This window comes from Hyla sarda, chromosome 3, assembly GCF_029499605.1.
Source record: "Hyla sarda isolate aHylSar1 chromosome 3, aHylSar1.hap1, whole genome shotgun sequence".
Classification (NCBI taxonomy): Eukaryota; Metazoa; Chordata; class Amphibia; order Anura; family Hylidae; genus Hyla; species Hyla sarda.
In genome coordinates, this window is record NC_079191.1 from 5,775,595 (window position 1) to 5,797,160 (window position 21,566).

The window sequence follows — 21,566 nt, forward strand, 5'->3', positions numbered from 1 at the left end:
ACCTATAACACTGCACACACTGATCTCTTATACTGATCACTGGCGTATATTAACACGCCTGTGATCAGCATTATCGGCGCTTGACTGCTCCTGCCTGGATCTCAGGCACGGAGCAGTCATTCGTCGATTGGACACCGAGGAGGCAGGTAAGGGCCCTCCCGGTGTCTGATCAGCTGTTCGGGACGCCGCGATTTCACCACGGCGGTCCCGAACAGCCCAACTGAGCAGCTGGGTCACTTTCAGTTTCACTTTAGAAGCGGCGGTCAGCTTTGACCACCGCTTCTAAAGGGTTAATACCGCACATCGCCGCGATCGGCGATGTGTGGTATAAGCCGCGGGTCCCGGCCGTTGATGAGCGCCGGGACCGACGCGATATGATGCGGGATCGCGGCGCGATGCCGCTTCATATCGTGGGAGCCGGCGCAGGACGTAAATACACGTCCTGCGTCGTTAAGGGGTTAAGGTGATCAATGAGGGGAAAAAGAACTAACAAAGAACTCAGCTTCCCATACCGGGAGTTGAACCCGGGCCGTCTGGGTGAAAACCAGGAATCCTAACCGCTAGACCATATGGGAGGACATTAATGAAAAGGACAAAATATTCAGACTTCTCCGATATATCTGTACTGTCTATGGCAGTGGTCACAAACTGTGGCCTTCCAGATGTTTCAACAGCATGCCTGGAGAGCCAAAAGCCTGTCTGCCTTCTCCAGAGGATATAAACTGTCCCTGAAAGCTAAATCAAGGCTTCCCTCTCTTCCCATCCCTTTAAGCAGTGCTCTCAAACTGCAGTTCTCCGGATGTTGCAAAACTTCAACTCCTAGCATGCCTGGACAGCCAACAGCTTTCCGGGCATGCTGGGAGTTGAAGTCTTGCAACATCTGGAGGGCCACAGTTTGCGACCACTGGTCTATGGAGTCCCTATATAGTGTATGGCTATACAGTGTATATATATATATATATATATATATATAAGCAGGAGAATGCAGCAGCCCACTGTTAGCACAAAGATATATAGGAAATATGAAATGCTATATTGCTATGATGAAATATGAAATATGAGGGGCTTCGCTTACCATTTGGCCCAATAGTGTGTACCATCCCACCACGATAAGGTGACCTCATTGGGACGGACCATACACTGTGAATGTTCCTCTGAGCAGTCAGTTACCAGGCTTGTAAGGTCTGGGACATCCAGCACCTCATAAAGTGGGTGGGGTGCAGGAACCAACATGGATGTAGCTACTCCCCCATATGTCCAATACAAAAGAAGGATAAGTTGGCCAGAAAACATTTCCTTTTTAGTTTTTTTTTCTGTTATTGTTCAAAAAGGCAAATAAGAAAACAGTCACCTGATTGACAACCAACATATGGGCTAATGTAAGAGTTATTGACCTTCCGGAAGGGGAAGAAGGAGCGGACCCTATTGCCTTCCGCACAAAATGGCTAGCTGACACCTTTGGAGAACGGACATTTCAACTTGTTATGTTATAGAAAGAGCCCACAGGATACCATATACTAAACCACCGCCCGGAGCTCCGCCAAGGACTTTACTGCTAAAATGTATGTGCGCTAAAGACAGAGACACCCTATTGAGGTGGAAGACGGGTCTAAGGGTATAGAGGAGGAGATTAAATGGTTTTGGGCCACTAATAAAGGTTCTACCGATATATTTATGGTTTGGGACGCTATGGAAGCATATCTGAGGGGGATTTTGATCCGAAATATAACCCAGTTTAGGAGGAAAGTAATGAGGAAAGAAGATAATTTGGTAGATCAGATTAAAAAATTAGAGGAAGCTTATGCAAAGGACGCCCGAAATGAGAATTGGGAAAAATTGGAACAAGCTCAAAAAGAATATAAAGAGTTAATGCTTGAGAAGGCACAACATAGGATTTTTTTCTGGGGACAAAAACGGTATGCGGAAGGGGGGAAATCCAATAAGTGGCTCTTGGGTATAATAAAAAATCAAAGGGAAAATACGGAAATTACTAATTTAGAAAATAAGCAGGGGTTAATAGTAACGGATCAAGAGGAGATAAGGAAGATAGCGATGGAGTATTATCAAACATTATACGAATCTGAGGGGGAAAAATCAGAATCGGAGATTAAAACATTCTTACAAAATTTAGCTCTACCAAGTTTAAATGAGGAGGGGAAGAGGAAGATGAATGAGGGGATCAGCTTGGGGGAAGTCCAAGAAGCATTGAGAACATGTGCGGGGAATTCCGCCCCAGGGTCTGATGGGTTCTCATTAGATTTTCACAGGAGATTTCATGGGTCTCTGTTACCCCGCTTGTTGGAGATTATTAATGAATCCTTGGAGAGAGGGGCTATGACCCCTTCAATGTCTGAAGCAGTGATAATATTGATCCCCAAGAAGGGGGGGGGGGGGGACAGATGGAGAATTATCGACCTATATCACTATTGAATACGGATTACAAAATCTTTGCAAAGATATGGGCAGGAAGATTAAAAAAGGTTTTGGGTGAGATGATAGGGGAAGAACAGAGGGGTTTTATGGTAGGTGGGAACATGTTTGCTAATATACACAGGACATTCCTTAATATTCAAACACGTGGAGGGGACCCCCGCTCCATCCTGTCGTTGGACGCTAACAAAGCGTTCGACAGGGTGGAGCGGGGCTTCCTCTTTGGGGTGGTGGAGAGATTTAGTTTGGGCACTTTACTCTTAAAAGCTATAAAAACGGTTTATTCAGCCCCTACAGCAAAAATTAGTATCAATGGGAATTTTTCTAATACGATATTTTTAAAAAAGAGGCTGAAGACAGGGATGTCCGCTATCACCTTTATTATTTGCACTTTTTATAGAGCCACTAGCAGTCATGGTTAGGAACATGGAGGTCTTTCAGGGGTTTGGGGTACAAGGGGATAGAGAAAGAATGCTATTACATGCCGATGATGTGCTTCTGTTTGTTAGGAATCCGGTAGAGAAAGTACAGGAAGTGATCAGGTAAGTGGAAAAATTCGGATGTTTCTCAGGAATGAAAATTAATTGGCAGAAGTCCGGTCTTATGCCATTGGATGTAGAAATTGAGGTCCCTATTGGCCCTGTAAACGTACTAAGAGTTAATGATATAGAAGGTGCAAGCAAGTAGAACCAGCTCCACCCCAGGCTTCTGCGCGCGGACAGGACCAGGACTAGTCCAAACATATGCAAGAAAAGAAGATTATCCAGCGCACACACACGTGTAAAACCGAGCTGCTTTATTGCATAGTTGCCATAGGATACATCGTGTACGAGTAAGCAGCTTCAATGGAGACGCCGGCTCAACGTGGCGCTGGACACAGACCAAGCAGGTAGGTGATAGACAAGGTGTTTATTTACCCAGAATGCAACGCGTTTCGCTGCCTAAGCAGCTTCATCAGGCATGTCCCATGCCTGATGAAGCTGCTTAGGCAGCGAAACGCGTTAGATTCTGGGTAAATAAACACCTTGTCTATCACCTACCTGCTTGGTCTGTGTCCAGCGCCACGTTGAGCCGGCATCTCCATTGAAGCTGCTTACTCGTACACATATTCTTGTGCCGGAGGGACACCTTATCATGTGCTCACCATTGGTGTGTATGCGCTTACACAACCTGACCAGGTGAGAAGGTTACATACCTTTTTAAAACAATCCTTCATCCTCTTTTAATACACCACGGAGCGCTGTTTCCCGTTTTTTTCAGATATAGGATACATCGGACACTCAGGTAACGTGACGCGTTTCGGCCCTTCGGGCCGAAACGCGTCACGTTACCTGAGTGTCCGATGTATCCTATGGCAACTATGCAATAAAGCAGCTCGGTTTTACACGCGTGTGCGCTGGATAATCTTCTTTTCGTGCAAGAGTTAATGATAGTTTGGAATATTTGGGTATTAAGATCTCTAGCGCTGTCTCGGATTTTGAGAGATTAAATTTAGTACCTCTGATGGGGAAGGTAAGGGGAAAGATAAATACATGGAGGAAAATGAGATTAGGAATGGCGGATAGAATAGGACTGCTGAGAATGGTATTACTCCCCATGATAACGCATTATTTGAGAGCTTCTCCCATATGGATTAATAAGACTTGGTTTAAAAAATTGGAAAGGATATTAAATAATCTTATATGGGGTGGAAAAAGAGTCAGGATCAAGAGTCAATATCTGTACCACCCCTTAGAGGAAGGAGGGCTGGGTCTCCCTAATTTTCATCAATATTTCATAGCATCCCTATTAACATTGGTTATCCAAGAGCAACAAACATTGTTGGATTATTTGGAAAGGGGGCGTAAGAAATAGGGGTCCATATGGGAGTGGTTGGAGAGTGGGAGTTTGAAGAAGGGCGTAGAAGAGGAGAACATAGCTAAAGATTTATTGGTACAAGTATGGGATGGTATGAAGTCAGCAATAGGGATAACAAGTAGTGTGTGGTGTACCCCCTTATGGGAAAATGAGAACTTCCCCGAAATAAAGAAAATCGCAGAATATTTGAATTGGGAAGATAAAGGAATTAGGTTGGTAGAGCAGGTTTGCACAAATGGGAAGATAATAGATTGGGAGTGTCTGAGTGAACGTTTTAATCTAAAAAATAGTAATTATTTTGGTTATGTACAGTTAAAGGGAACCAATCATCAGATTTTACCCTATATAACGCTTGGCAAAGCGTTATATAGGGTAAAATCTTTATTTTCACCATTCCCGGGGGACGCTCCTGCCTCCAGGGATGGTGAAGATATGAAGTTATAAACTAGTCACCGCCGCCGCCGTAAGTAGTCACCTGGGCGGGGAGCTCTTCTCATCTACTCCCGTTCTTCGGCCGGGAGAGACGCCCCCTCCGCTTGATTGATGGGCCGCGTCATTGTTCCGCTCACTGAACAGACGGAGCAGAGTGATGACGCTGCCCATCAATCAAGAAAGGGGGCGTCTCTCCCGGCCGAAGAACGGGAGTAGATGAGAAGAGCTCCCCGCCCAGGTGACTACTTACGGCGGCGGCGGTGACTAGTTTATAACTTCATATCTTCACCATCCCTGGGGGCAGGAGCGTCCCCCGGGGATGGTGAGGACAACAATTTTACCCTATATAACGCTTTGCCAAGCGTTATATAGGGTAAAATCTGATGATTGGTTCCCTTTAAAGGATGCCTTGGGACAAGAAGAACCGAAAGGGAAATTAAAGGTAGGGTGTTATCACATTACAGAATATATAAAAAATGCACAGGGGGGAAAAAAGAAAATAATGAGTACTTTATATAAAATGTTAGGTCAGAAGGGTTGGGAGGATGTAGTAAAATGGTTAGGACAGGCACTGGATATAGGTGGGATCACAGAAGAAGAGTGGAAACTGGTGTTAAAGAATATTAGAAGAACAACGATTAACGCAAATAATAGGGTGTCTTTCTTGATGTTAGTATATCGGGCACAGTACTCACCGCAATTTTTGTATAAAATTAATGTGAGGGAGAATGCACAATGCCCCAAGTGTGGGTCCGGGGGAGGTAATTGGTTACATATGATATGGAATTGCACCAAGTTGCAAAAATTTTGGAGTGTAGTGTTTGAAACTATTAAAGCTAGAATAGGGGCGGTATTGCTCTTTGAACCTAAGGTCGCAATTTATGGACTAGAGATAGTGGGAACTAAGCATACTGATCTCATACTGGGAGTATTAGGAGTGGCAAAGAATATGATTCTTAGGAAATGGTTGGCCCCAGAGGCTCCATCAAGGGAAGAATGGTTGGCCCCAGCGGTTCCATCAAGGGAAGAATGGTTGGCCCCAGCGGCTCCATCAAGGGAAGAATGGTTGGCCCCAGCGGTTCCATCAAGGGAAGAATGGTTGGCCCCAGCGACTCCATCAAGGGAAGAATGGTTGGCCCCAGCGGCTCCATCAAGGGAAGAATGGTTGGCCCCAGCGGCTCCATCAAGGGAAGAATGGTTGGCCCCAGCGGCTCCATCAAGGGAAGAATGGTTGGCCCCAGCGGCTCCATCAAGGGAAGAATGTTTGGCCCCAGCGGTTCCATCAAGGGAAGAATGGTTGGCCCCAGCGGCTCCATCAAGGGAAGAATGGTTGGCCCCAGCGGTTCCATCAAGGGAAGAATGGTTGGCCCCAGCGGTTCCATCAAGGGAAGAATGGTTGGCCCCAGCGGCTCCATCAAGGGAAGAATGTTTGGCCCCAGCGGCTCCATCAAGGGAAGAATGGTTGGCCCCAGCGGCTCCATCAAGGGAAGAATGGTTGGCCCCAGCGGCTCCATCAAGGGAAGAATGTTTGGCCCCAGCGGCTCCATCAAGGGAAGAATGTTTGGCCCCAGCGGTTCCATCAAGGGAAGAATGGTTGGCCCCAGCGGCTCCATCAAGGGAAGAATGTTTGGCCCCAGCAACTCCATCAAGGGAAGAATGTTTGGCCCCAGCGGCTCCATCAAGGGAAGAATGTTTGGCCCCAGCGGCTCCATCAAGGGAAGAATGGTTGGGACGTATAAATAAGTTTAGGACTTATGAGTTGTTGCTGTTTAACCCCTTAAGGACACAGCCCTTTTTCACCTTAAGGACTGAGCCCTTTTTCGCAATTCTGACCACCGTCACTTTACAAATTAATAACGCGAAAACGCTTTTACCGAATATTCTGATTCTGAGATTTTTTTCGTGACATATTCTACTTTATTTTGGTGGTAAATTTTCGGCGTTACTTGCATCCTTTTTTGGTGAAAAATCCCCAAATTTCATGAAAATTTTGAAAATTTTGCATTTTTCTAACTTTGAAGCTCTCTAATTGTAAGGAAAATGGACATTCCAAATAAATTATATTTTTCTTCACAAATACAATATGTCTCCTTTATGTTGGCATCATAAAATGGACATATTTTTGCTTTTTGAAAAAATTTGAGGGCTTCAAAGTAGAGCAGCAATTTTCAAAAATGTCATGAAAATTGCTAAATCTGAAGGGACAGATGAGACAGAGCATGGCTGGGCAGTCTAGGCATGCTGAGAGTTGTGGTTTGGCAACATCTGGAGGGCTACTGTTTGGGAGCCACTGTAACAGTGGTCTCCAAACTGTGACCCTCCAGATGTTGCAAAACTACAACTCCCAGCATGCCCAGACAGCCTTTGGCTGTCTGGGCATGCTGGGAGTTGCAGTTTGGCCCCCCTAGTGGTTGCCTCAGTAAAGATCATTTTACTTTCACTTTCAATTCCCCCCCCCCCCCCCCCCCACTGTCGATTCCCTACCTGATCAGGATCCTGCAGGCTCCAGCGCAGATCCCAGGTCCCCAGGCATCTTCTCCTGCAGGTACGGCCTCCATCTTCTTTCCAGAGCCCCTTGACATCCAGGGGCGGGCAGAACGGGGGTTGCCATGGCAACCCCCTGTCCTGCGCTGCCATTGGTCAGAACTCCGTTCTGAGTAATGGCAGGGGATAGGAGGAGATCGCAGCTTTGCGATCTCACTCCAATCCTTTAGGCTGATCAGGGCTGTTGCTGACAACTCCGATCAGCCCTATTTTCCGGGTGATCGGGTCACCAGAGACCCAATCAGCCCGGAATTGGAGAAAATCGCATGTCTGAATTGACATGCGATTTTCTCCGATCGCCGACATGGGGGGGGGGGGGGTCTCAGGACCCCCCTGGGCGATGTGCCAGGGTGCCTGCTGAATGATTTCAGCAGGCATCCGGCTCCGGTCCCCAACCGGCTAGCGGTGGGGACCGGAATTCCCACGGGCGTATGGATATGCCCTCGGTCCTTAAGGACTCGGAATGCAGGGCGTATCCATACGCCCTGCGTCCTTAACCCCTTAAGGACAATGGACGTACTCCTACCCCCCCCGTTTCCGAGTCCTTAAGGACCGAGGACGTAGGAGTACGTCCTGTCCATTCCCGGCCCCCCGCCGCTAGCCGGAGGGGAGCCGGTGCCCGATGCCTGCTGAAATCGTTCAGCAGGCATCGCGGCATATCGCCCAGGGGGGTCATTATGCCCCCCCATGTCGGCGATGGCCGCAAATCGCTGGACAATTCAGTCCAGCGATCTGCGGCAATTCCGGGTCAATCGGGTCTCCAGTGACCCGGAATTACTGGCTGATCAGGGCCGTCAGAGACGGCCCCGAACAGCCAGAGCCTGCAGGGGTGAGGTGGCACTGGTGCCACCTCACGATCGCCCTGATTCGTCGGCCGGATTCCCGGCCGACCAATCAGGGCGCCTGCTGCGGGTGTCACTCCCGCACCCGCTCCGCCCCTCTTCCGGAGGACGTGAGCGGGTGCGGGAAGATGACCCCCGGTGCTGGGGACCCCGATCCCCGGCGTTAATGTTGGGATCGGGGCCCCAGGAGCGATGACGGCGGCGGCGGCGGGACTGACCTGCAGCGTCGATCAGCAGCAGCAGGAGGTGAGTGACAGCCTCCTGCTGTTGCTTAGCAACAGCTCCCAGCATGCAAAAAGGGCATGCTGGGAGCTGTAGTTATGCAACAGGAGGAGGCAGACCACCACAATGCTGGGACTTATGGTTTTGCAACAGCTGGAGGCACATTCTTTCTATGGAAAAGTGTACCTTCAGCTGTTGTGTAACTACAACTCCCAGCTTGCACAAACAGCTAAAGTGCATGCTGAGAGTTGTAGTGGTGCATCTGCTGGTTGCATAACTACAACTCCCAGCATGCCCGTTGGCTGTCGGTGACTGCTGAGAGTTGTAGTTTTGCAACAGCTGAAGGCACACTGAGTTGAGTAGCAAACCAGTGTGTCTCCAGCTGTTGCATAACTACAATCCCCAGCATCCCCAGCCAAAGTAGTATGCCTCTGGCTGTTGCATAACTACAACACCCTTCCGCTGTCCATACATGCTGGGGGTTGTAGCTTTTGCAACAGCTGAAGGCACACTGGTTGCAAAACACTGAGTTTGATGCCAAACTCTGTGTTTCACAACCAGTGTGCCTCCAGCTGTTGCAAAACTACAACTCCCAGCATGCACTTGTAGCCCGTGCGACTGTACCCTAAAAACACTACACTACACTACCACAAAATAAAATAAAAAGTAAAAAACACTACATATACACATATCCCTACACAGCCCCCCTCCCCAATAAAAATGAAAAAACGTCTGGTACGCCACTGTTTCCAAAACGGAGCCTCCAGCTGTTGCAAAACTACAACTCCCAGCATGCACTTATAGACCCTACATGCTGGGAGTTGTAGTTTTGCAACAGCTGGATGTTTCTCCCCCCTCCAATGTGAACGTACAGGATACACTCACATGGGCGGAGGATTACAGTAAGTATTCGGCTGCAAGTTTGAGCTGCGGCAAATTTTCTGCCGCAGCTCAAACTGCCAGCGAGAAACTACTGTGAACCCCCTGCCCGTGCGACTGTACCCTAAAAACACTACACTACACTAACACACAATAAAAAGTAAAAAACACTACATATACACATACCCCTACACAGCCCCCCTCCCCTCCCCAATAAAAATGAAAAACGTCTGGTACACCACTGTTTCCAAAACGGAGCCTCCAGCTGTTGCAAAACAACTACTCCCAGTATTACCAGACAGCCACTGACTGTCCAGGCATGCTGGGACTTTTGCAACAGCTGGAGGCACCCTGTTTTGGAATCACTGGCGTAGAATACTCCTATGTCCACCCCTATGCAAATCCCTAATTCAGACCTCAAATGCGCATGGCGCTCTCACTTTGGAGCCCTGTCGTATTTCAAGGCAACAGTTTAGGGCCACATATGGGGTATCGCCGTACTCGGGAGAAATTGGGCTTCAAATTTTGGGGGGTATTTTCTGCTATTACCCTTTTTAAAAATGTAAAAATTTTGGGAAACCAAGCATTTTAGGTAAAAAAATATTTTTTTTTTTACATATGCAAAAGTCGTGAATCACCTGTAGGGTATTAAGGCTCACTTTACCCCTTGTTATGTTCCCCGAGGGGTCTAGTTTCCAAAATGGTATGCCATGTGGTTTTTTTTTTGCGGTTCTGGCACCATAGGGGCTTCCTAAATGCGGCATGCCCCCAGAGCAAAATTTGCTTTCAAAAAGCCAAATGTGACTCCTTCTCTTCTGAGACCTGTAGTGCGCCAGCAGAGCACTTTTCACCCCCATATGGGGTGTTTTCTGAATCGGGAGAAATTGGGCTTCAAATTTTGGGGGGTATTTTCTGCTATTACCCTTTTTTAAAATGTAAAAATTTTGGGAAACCAAACATTTTAGGTAAAAATTTTTTTTTTTTTTTACATATGCAAAAGTCGGGAAACACCTGTAGGGTATTAAGGTTCACTTTATCCCTTGTTACGTTCCCCGAGGGGTCTAGTTTCCAAAATGGTATGCCATGTGTTTTTTTTTTGTGGTTCTGGCACCATAGGGGCTTCCTAAATGCGGCATGCCCCCAGAGCAAAATTTGCTTTCAAAAAGCCAAATGTGACTCCTTCTCTTCTGAGACCTGTAGTGCGGCAGCAGAGCACTTTTCACCCCCATATGGGGTGTTTTCTGAATCGGGAGAAATTGGGCTTCAAATTTTGGGGGGTATTTTCTGCTATTATCCTTTTTAAAAATGTAAAATTTTTGGGAAACCAAGCATTTTAGGTAAAACATTTTTTTTTTTTATACATATGCAAAAGTCGTGAAACACCTGTAGGGTATTAAGGTTCACTTTACCCCTTGTTACGTTCCCCGAGGGGTCTAGTTTCCAAAATGGTATGCCATGTGTTTTTTTTTGCTGTCCTGGCACCATAGGGGCTTCCTAAAGGTGACATGCCCCCCAAAAACCATTTGTCGTTCCTTCCCTTCTGAGCCCTCTACTGCGCCCGCCGAACAATTAACATAGACATATGAGGTATGTCTTTACTCGAGAGAAATTGGGTTACACATACAAGTAAAAATTTTCTCCTTTCTACCAATTGCAAAAATTCAAAAATTGGGTCTACAAGAACATGCGAGTGTAAAAAATGAAGATTGTGAATTTTCTCCCTCACTTTTCTGCTATTCCTGTGAAACACCTAAAGGGTTAATACACTTACTGAATGTCATTTAGAATACTTTGGGGGGTGTAGTTTTTATAATGGGGTCATTTATGGGGTATTTCTAATATGAAGACCCTTCAAATCCACTTCAAACCTGAACTGGTCCATGAAAAATAGCGAGTTTGAAAATTTTGTGAAAAATTTCCAAATTGCTGCTGAACTTTGAAGCCCTCTGGTGTCTCCAAAAGTAAAAACTCATTAATTTTATGATGCAAATATAAAGTAGACATATTGTATATGTGAACCCCAAAAATGTTTTATTTTGAATGTCCATTTTCCTTACAGGCAGAGAGCTTCAAAGTTAGAAAAATGCAAAATTTTCATTTTTTTCATCAAATTTTGGGATATTTCACCAAGAAAGGATGCAAGTTACCATAAAATTTTACCACTAAGTTAAAGTAGAATATGTCACGAAAAAACAATCTCGGGATCAGAATGATAAGTAAAAGCATCAGAGTTATTAATGTTTAAAGTGACAGTGGTCAGATTTGCAAAAAACGCTCCGGTCCTTAAGGTGTAAAATGGCCTGGTCCTACCCTGGGAGAAAGCAGATAGTGAAAACCAGAAAAGAGTAAGAGAGGAGGAGGGAAAGGAAGGAAGATAATGGATGCCGGGCAGGCTGTCTTAAAGGAGTAGTCCAGTGGTGATTCAGTGGTGAGCAACTTATCCCCTATCATAAGGATAGGGGATAAGTTGCAGATCGCGGGGGGTCCGACCGCTGGGGCCCCCTGCGATATCCTGTACGGAGCCCCGACAGCCCGCTGGAAGGGGGCGTGTCGACCTCCGCACGAGGCGGCGGCCGACACGCTCCCTCAATACAACTCTATGGCAGAGCCGAAGCGCTGCCTTCGGCAATCTCCGGCTCTGCCATAGAGATGTATTGAGGGGGCGTGTCGGCCGCCGCCTCGTGCGGGGGTCGACACCCGCTATCTCGGCGGAGAGCCGGGGCCCCGTACAGAGAGATCGCAGGGGGCCCCAGCGGTCGGACCCCCCGCGATCTCAAACTTATCCCCTATCCTTAGGATAGGGGATAAGTTTTTCACCACTGGACTACCCCTTTAAGGGGAGGAGGGAAAAGGGGGGGGGGGGGAGGGAAAAGAGGGGGGTGGTTTATAATGCTGTAAGTAATAATGGATTTTGTATGTATTAAAATGTAAATAACAAATATATATAAAAAGTATATATAAAAAGACCACATGTGCAGTCCAGTCTCTGTGGTGCAATCGGTTAGCGAGTTCGGCTGTCAACTGAAAGGTTGGTGGTTCAAGCCCACCCAGGGACGGTGATATTTTTGGGTTTATGTCACAGACCGGGCTCTGACCTCGACTAATTTCTTTGCCACGGTTAATATTTTACATGATCGGAAGGGATCGTTTTTCTATATCACCTAGTCCACCTTTCAAAAAATTTTTTTTTTATTAATTGCCATTTTCTAGCCTGAATGACTTTTTTTTATTTTTGCTGTATGAGGGTAATTTTTTTTGTGGCGTGATATGTTTTTTTTTCAGTACCGTCTCGGTATTGATCGGACTTTTCGATTATTTTTAATTCCATTTTTTTCTGGGATATGATGTAAAATAAAACAAAAACAATTGTGTTTAGTCTTTTTTATGTTTACACCATTCACCATGTTGGTTTTGTTAATGTTACATTTTAATCATTTAGACATTTACGCACGTGACGATACCAGAGAATGTTTATGGGTTGTTTATTTTTTTTGTTTTACGCTTTGCTATTTGAGTGATTTGAAACTTAATTATGTAAAGTTTGACTATACAGGGTTTAACCCATTTTTATTTTTATTTACATTATATTATTTCTGACAACATTTCTAGTTTTCAGGGAAATAAAGAAAAGAAAAAAGAGATCAGCTACCGAACCAAATGAGACATATAGGACACCCAACCCTGAATTCCTTTCCCTTCAGTGGTCTCAAATTGGGGCCCTCCAGATGTTGCAAAACTTCAATTCCAATCATGCAGGGCATCACGAGGGCCACAGTTTGAGCCCACTGGTTTACATGTGTATTTCAGGGTTATGGTTTTGGACATAAACGAAAAGTTTTCCTCGTAGTCGGCAGAATTTGAACCTGCGCGGGGAGACCCCAATGGATTTCTAGTCCAGGGGAGGAGGAGGAGGAGGGCGGAGAGGAGGGAGGAGGAGGAGGGAGGTGGAGGAGGAGACAAGAAGCATAACTATCCTCTGCACAGGTTTTCATAAATCTTCCCCTTATCCTCCATCTAAAGGATAATGGATGAGATGTCTGATTGATTGGGGGGATCCAGCCGCTGGGCATCCCAGTTAGCTCAGTGAAGCTGATCAGGACCCCCACAACAAAATCACAGGGTCCCTATCAGCTGAGAGGACAGTGGAAGGTCCCTCACCTGCCTTCTGGCTGTCTGATCGATGCTCCTATGAGGCTGAAGTAATGGAGCACAGATAACACTGATCAGTGCTGGCATAGCATTGTTACAATCTAAAGATTTCATGTGATAGTCTCCTATAAAGAATAAAAAATAGTGGAAAAAATAAAAAGAATTGCGTATTTTTGGTCACTTTATGTATCAGAAAAGAATTAATAAAAAGCAATCAAAACAAAAATGGTAGTGATAAAAAATACATATCCCAGCGCCAAAAAAGAGACTCGCACATCCCCGTATACGGAAAAAGTAAAAGTATTATAGGAGTCATTATTACTGAAACATAGAAACAGAATCCCAAAACAATATGGCGTATAAAAAGAAATGCCCCAGTAAACTACAGCTCATATATATATATAGATAGATAGAGATAGAGATAGATAGATAGAGATAGATAGATAGATAGAGATAGAGATAGATAGATAGATAGATAGATAGATAGATAGATAGATAGATAGATATGGGGGAGTTCTCTTCAGTTCTCTCCGGGCAGCAGAGAGGCTACATTCACCTTGTATATGAGATTCTGGGAACAAACTCCCAGTAGATGTTGTTGACTGTAACCGGAGATAAACAGAGATCAATCCTGGGACAAAAAGAAGGAACATAAGGACAAACCCGATTGAGCACCAAACGTCTATGAAACACAAAAATAAATTATTCTGCTTCCAGGAAAGACCAAAATTTTAATTTTATGCCCAGAAGGTGTCCCGGGCCAGAATGGTCATCTCTATGGCCGACCATCCTGCCCCATGGGAACCCCCTGTAGTCTCAGCTGCAGGTAGAGACCCCGGAGGTATAAATAACCGGATCATTACATCAATAATGAGGATCAGGAAGAATTGTGTAGACAATGATCTGGGCCCCGGTCCGGGCTCCTGAGGCCTCTGAGTGTCCAGACCTAAGCGGGGTCATCCTGTAAATGCTGGAGGACGATATTACACGTTACACATCACACTGCACGGACTGAATGAGAGAAGTATTGACACTCACTGAGTGTTGGTGGTATAGTGGTGAGCATAGCTGCCTTCCAAGCAGTTGACCCGGGTCCGATTCCCGGCCAACGCAGAAGATTTTTCTTTTTGGGATTTTGAAGCAACACAATAAAAATGTTCTGAGTCATTTTTTAACAGATACAGGATAGAAATAGATTTTTTAATTCCCTCTTAACAAAAGAAAAAAAAAAGAAAACAAATGCTTCAACTAAACTTCAATCAGTTTCACTAAACATAATTTACATTGATGGGAAAGTAATAAATGTTACAGATCTTGGAACCTCGAAACTCTTTGTGTTTTACAAAAGTCATGAATAATACAAAGAAACCCCCCAAAAAACTCTGAAAAATTGATATTGCCGAAATGATATGAACCCAGAGGATACAAAATGGGGCCATTAACCCCTTAACGGCGAAGGACGTATATTTACGTCCTCCACCGACTCCCGCGATATGCCGCGGGATCACGCAGTGATCCCACGTCATATCGGGTCGGTCCCAGCCGCCATCAACAGCCGGGACCGACGGCTAATACAGGACATTACCGATCACGGTGATGCCCTGTATTAACCCTTCAGACGAGGCGATCAAAGCTGACCACTGCGTCTGAAGTGAAAGTTTCCCGGCTGCTCAGTCGGCCTTTTTGGGGCCCGCCACGGTGAAATCGCGGCGTCCCGAACAGCTTACAGGACACCGGGAGGGACCTTACCTGCCTCCTCGGTGTCCGATCGGCAAATGACTGCTCCGTGTCTGAGATCCAGGCAGGAGCAATCAAGCACAGATAACAGTGATCACAGGCGCGTTAATACATACCAGTGATCTGTGTAAAAGATCAGTGTGTGCAGTGTTATAGGTCCCTATGGGATAACAATGATCAGTATAAGAGATCAGTGTGTGCAGTGTTATAGGTCCCTATGGGATAACAATGATCAGTATAAGAGATCAGTGTGTGCAGTGTTATAGGTCCCTATGGGATAATAATGATCAGTATAAGAGATCAGTGTGTGCAGTGTTATAGGTCCTCTATGGTATAACAATGATCAGTATAAGAGATCAGTGTGTGCAGTGTTATAGGTCCCTATGGGATAATAATGATCAGTATAAGAGATCAGTGTGTGCAGTGTTATAGGTCCCTATGGGATAACAATGATCAGTATAAGAGATCAGTGTGTGCAGTGTTATAGGTCCCTATGGGATAATAATGATCAGTATAAGAGATCAGTGTGTGCAGTGTTATAGGTCCTCTATGGTATAACAATGATCAGTATAAGAGATCAGTGTGTGCAGTGTTATAGGTCCCTATGAGATAATAATGATCAGTATAAAAGATCAGTGTGTGCAGTGTTATAGTCTCCTATGGGATAATAATGATCAGTATAAGAGATCAGTGTGTGCAGTGTTATAGTCTCCTATGGGATAACAATGATCAGTAAAAGAGATCAGTGTGTACAGTGTTATAGTCTTCTATGGGATAACAATGATCAGTGTAAGAGATCAGTATGTGCAGTGTTATAGTCTCCTATGGGATAACAATGATCAGTATAAGAGATCAGTGTGTGCAGTGTTATAGTCCCCTATGGGATAACAATGATCAGTATAAGAGATCAGTGTGTACAGTGTTATAGTCTCATATGGGATAACAATGATCAGTGTAAGAGATCAGTGTGTACAGTGTTATAGTCTCCTATGGGATAACAATGATCAGTATAAGAGATCAGTGTGTGCAGTGTGATAGTCTCCTATGGGATAACAATGATCAGTATAAGAGATCAGTGTGTACAGTGTTATAGTATCCTATGGGATAACAATGATCAGTATGAGATCAGTGTGTACAGTGTTATAGTCTCCTATTGGATAACAATTATCAGTATAAGAGATCAGTGTGTACAGTGTTATAGTCTCCTATGGGATAACAATGATCAGTGTAAGAGATCAGTGTGTGCAGTGTTATAGTCCCCTATGGGATAACAATGATCAATATAAGAGATCAGTGTGTACAGTGTTATAGTCTCCTATGGGATAACAATGATCAGTGTAAGAGATCAGTGTGTGCAGTGTTATAATCTCCTATGGGATAACAATGATCAGTATAAGAGATCAGAGATCAGATCGGCAGGGGGCACAGAAGTCAGTGGGGGGTCTGACCACTCATCCCAGAACAGTGGCTGGTGGCCCATAAACAGACCCTACACAAAATACCTGAAAAATAAAATAATAAAACGCTTAACCCCGAAAAAATGCACCCGCCTGAACCCACAAAAAACGCTGATCAGTGATTAATCACTGACAGCGGTGGGGCAGGCCGCACACAGAGGTACGGTCCGTCCACACAGTACACGCCTGCTACTGGTGGCACGGACCGCCTATAGGTGCAAAATAAAAAAAAATAAAAAGCCGCTATAACCCGATAAAGCGCCCGCACCACAAAAAAAAAGCGCTGATCAGTACTACGGGACTGATCAGCGGCGGGTGGGCTTTAGCTTATGGTGGCGGACCGCTCTTTTATAGCTAATAGGGCCCGGCCACACGTTTAGCAAAAAAGGTCTGCGCCACAAAAAAACACTGGGGGCAGACTGCAGCGACCCTGTAGGGCCGGGGTCACACAGCTAAAGGTGCTACGGACCCACGGACATGCATACCGTATGCCAAAAAAAAAAAAATTCCTATCTGTCCCCCCCTAATCTACTGCTTTCCCTGACTGTTTTCTGTGCCAAGGGACCACAGAAAGGGGGCACTTTTTTACACTTTTTTATGTATGAGGGGGGAGATGGCAGCACGGGACTCCGTCCTACACACCAGATCTCTGTAAAATGGTGGGCAGAACGGAGCAGCGTGCTCCTGCACCCCCCCCCCATACTGCAGTGATTGGTACAGTCACTACGGCCCCCCAATCACTGCTGTACTTGGGGATGATGATCGGTGGTGTATATGACACCCCCGATCATCATCATTATCCAGGCCATCGGGTCACACATGACCCAGATGACCTGGAACCGCCACAGACTGCCGGTTAGTATTTATCGGCGATCTACTGTGATCGCCGATATAGGGGATCCTTTACTGTGATCGCTGATATAGGGGATCCTCTACTGTGATCGCTGATATAGGGGATCCTCTACTGTGATCGCTGATTTAGGGGATCCTCTACTGTGATCGCCGATATAGGGGATCCTCTACTGTGATCGCCGATATAGGGGATCCTCTACTGTGATTGCCGATATAGGGGATCCTCTACTGTGATTGCCGATATAGGGGATCCTCTACTGTGATCGCCGATATAGGGGATCCTCTACTGTGATCGCTGATGTAGGGGATCCTCTACTGTGATCGCCGATATAGGGGATCCTTTACTGTGATCGCTGATATAGGGGATCCTCTACTGTGATCGCTGATATAGGGGATCCTCTACTGTGATCGCTGATTTAGGGGATCCTCTACTGTGATCGCCGATATAGGGGATCCTCTACTGTGATCGCCGATATAGGGGATCCTCTACTGTGATTGCCGATATAGGGGATCCTCTACTGTGATTGCCGATATAGGGGATCCTCTACTGTGATCGCCGATATAGGGGATCCTCTACTGTGATCGCCGATATAGGGGATTCTCTATTGTGATCGCCGATATAGGGGATCCTCTACTGTGATCGCCGATATAGGGGATCCTCTACTGTGATCGCCGATATAGGGGATCCTCTACTGTGATCGCCGATATAGGGGATCCTCTACTGTGATCGCCGATATAGGGGATCCTCTACTGTGATCGCCGATATAGGGGATCCTCTACTGTGATCGCCGATATAGGGGATCCTCTACTGTGATCGCCGATATAGGGGATCCTCTACTGTGATCGCCGATATAGGGGATCCTCTACTGTGATCGCCGATATAGGGGATCCTCTACTGTGATCGCCGATATAGGGGATCCTCTACTGTGATCGCCGATATAGGGGATCCTATACTGTGATCGCCGATATAGGGGATCCTCTACTGTGATCGCCGATATAGGGGATCCTCTACTGTGATCGCCGATATAGGGGATCCTCTACTGTGATCGCCGATATAGGGGATCCTCTACTGTGATCGCCGATATAGGGGATCCTCTACTGTGATCGCCGATATAGGGGATCCTCTACTGTGATCGCCGATATAGGGGATCCTCTACTGTGATCGCCGATATAGGGGATCCTATACTGTGATCGCCGATATAGGGGATCCTCTACTGTGATCGCCGATATAGGGAATCCTCTACTGTGATCGCCGATATAGGGGATCCTCTACTGTGATCGCCGATATAGGGGATCCTCTACTGTGATCGCCGATATAGGGGATCCTCTACTGTGATCGCCGATATAGGGGATCCTCTACTGTGATCGCCGATATAGGGGATCCTCTACTGTGATTGCCGATATAGGGGATCCTCTACTGTGATCGCCGATATAGGGGATCCTCTACTGTGATCGCCGATATAGGGGATCCTCTACTGTGATTGCCGATATAGGGGATCCTCTACTGTGATCGCCGATATAGGGGATCCTCTACTGTGATCGCCGATATAGGGGATCCTCAGGATCCCCCTCGGCACTCGGCATGAATGATTTCAGCAGGCATCCGGCTCTGATCGCCGCCCGAGCGGCAGGGAACAAAATTGCAGCAAATCGCCAGTCTGAATTGACCTCAGGGCCCCCTTGGGCGATATGCCGGGATGACTGTTGAACAATATCATCAGGCATCCCGGTCCGGTCCCTGCCCGGTGAGCTGCAGGGGCCAGAAGAACGCAGGGCGTACCCATACACCCTGAATCCTTAAAGACTCGGAAACGGGAGCGTATGGATACACCCTGCGTCCTTAAGGGGTTAAAGCCTCTAAACCCTCTCTGAGTAGATGGGTCAAAGAGGCAATCCGGGAGGCTTTTGTAGCCCAGGTTTTAACTCTTTCTTCCTTTGTTACGGCCCATTCTACCCGGGCAGTTGCTACCTCTTTTGCTGAAAGGAAAGCTGTTCCTCTGGAACAAATTTGCGCTGCTGCCTCCTGGAGCACGCATAATACATTTATTAATCATTACAGGGTTAATGCCAGATGTTCGGAAGAGTTGGCTTTGGGCAATCCATCCTAAGTGCCGCTCTTCCTTATTCCCGCCCTTTTTGTGTTCGTTCCTTGCTAAGTCCCCACTTGTGCTGCTGGAAGCGTAAATTTTTAAAAGAAATTCGTTTTCCCTTAGTCCTAACAGCAGCACACAAATTTACCGCCATTATTTTATTTTCTTTCTTGTTATTAAGCACTATGGCCTTAGGGAGGGGGACTTATATAGGGGGCCTAATACATGGACCCCTGACATATACATATAGACCCCTGACATATACATATGGACCCCTGACATACACATAAAGACCCCTGACATATACATATGGACCCCTGACATATACATATGGACCCCTGACATATACATATGGACCCCTGACATATACATATAGACCCCTGACATATACATATGGACCCCTGACATATACATATAGACCCCTGACATATACATATGGACCCCTGACATATACATATAGATCCCTGACATATACATATGGACACCTGACATATACATAAGGATCCCTGACATATACATATGGACCCCTGACATATACATATAGACCCCTGACATATACATATGGACCCCTGACATATACATATAGACCCCCGACATATACATATGGACCCCTGACATATATATATAGACTCCTGACATATACATATAGATCCCTGACATATACATATGGACCCCTGACATATACATATGGACCCCTGACATATACATATAGATCCCTGACATATATATATAGACTCCTGACATATACATATGGATCCCTGACATATACATATGGACCCCTGACATATACATATGGACCCCTGACATATACATATAGACCCCTGACATATACATATAGACCCCTGACATATACATATAGACCCCTGACATATACATATAGACCCCCGACATATACATATGGACCCCTGACATATACATATGGACCCCTGACATATACATATGGACCCCTGACATATACATATGGACCCCTGACATATACATATGGATCCCTGACATATACATAAGGATCCCTGACATATACATATGGACCCCTGACATATACATATGGACCCCTGACATATACATATGGACCCCTGACATATACATATGGACCCCTGACATATACATATGGACCCCTGACATATACATATGGACCCCTGACACATACATAAGGACCCCTGACATATACATATGGACCACTGACATATACATATGGACCCCTGACATATACATATGGACCCCTGACATATACATATGGATCCCTGACATATACATATGGACCCCTGACATATACATATGGACCCCTGACATATACATATAGACCCCTGACATATACATATGGATCCCTGACATATACATATGGATCCCTGACATATACATATAGACCCCTGACATATACATATAGACTCCTGACATATACATATGGACCCCTGACATATACATATGGATCCCTGACATATACATATGGACCCCTGACATATACATATGGACCCCTGACATATACATATGGATCCCTGACATATACATATAGACCCCTGACATATACATATAGACTCCTGACATATACATATGGACCCCTGACATATACATAAGGATCCCTGACATATACATATGGACCCCAGACATATACATATAGACCCCTGACATATACATATGGACCCCTGACATATACATATAGACCCCTGACATATACATATAGACTCCTGACATATACATATGGACCCCTGACATATACATAAGGATCCCTGACATATATATATGGACCCCTGACATATACATATAGACCCCTGACATATACATATAGACCCCCGACATATATATATGGACCCCTGACATATACATATAGACCCCTGACATATACATATGGACCCCTGACATATACATATAGACCCCTGACATATACATATGGACCCCTGACATATACATATAGACCCCTGACATATACATAAGGATCCCTGACATATACATATAGACCCCTGACATATACATATGGACCCCTGACATATACATATAGACCCCTGACATATACATAAGGATCCCTGACATATACATATGGACCCCTGACATATACATATGGACCCCTGACATATACATAT

The 21,566-nt window shown here is 45.6% G+C and overlaps 1 non-coding gene across 1 annotated transcript; it reads right to left on the reverse strand.

Annotated features, from left to right (window-relative positions):
* Nucleotides 1–503: 503 nt before the first annotated feature.
* Nucleotides 504–575, reverse strand: TRNAE-UUC (transfer RNA glutamic acid (anticodon UUC)). Its single transcript has one exon. It is a non-coding gene; the product is annotated as a tRNA-Glu (tRNA).
* Nucleotides 576–21,566: the final 20,991 nt, after the last annotated feature.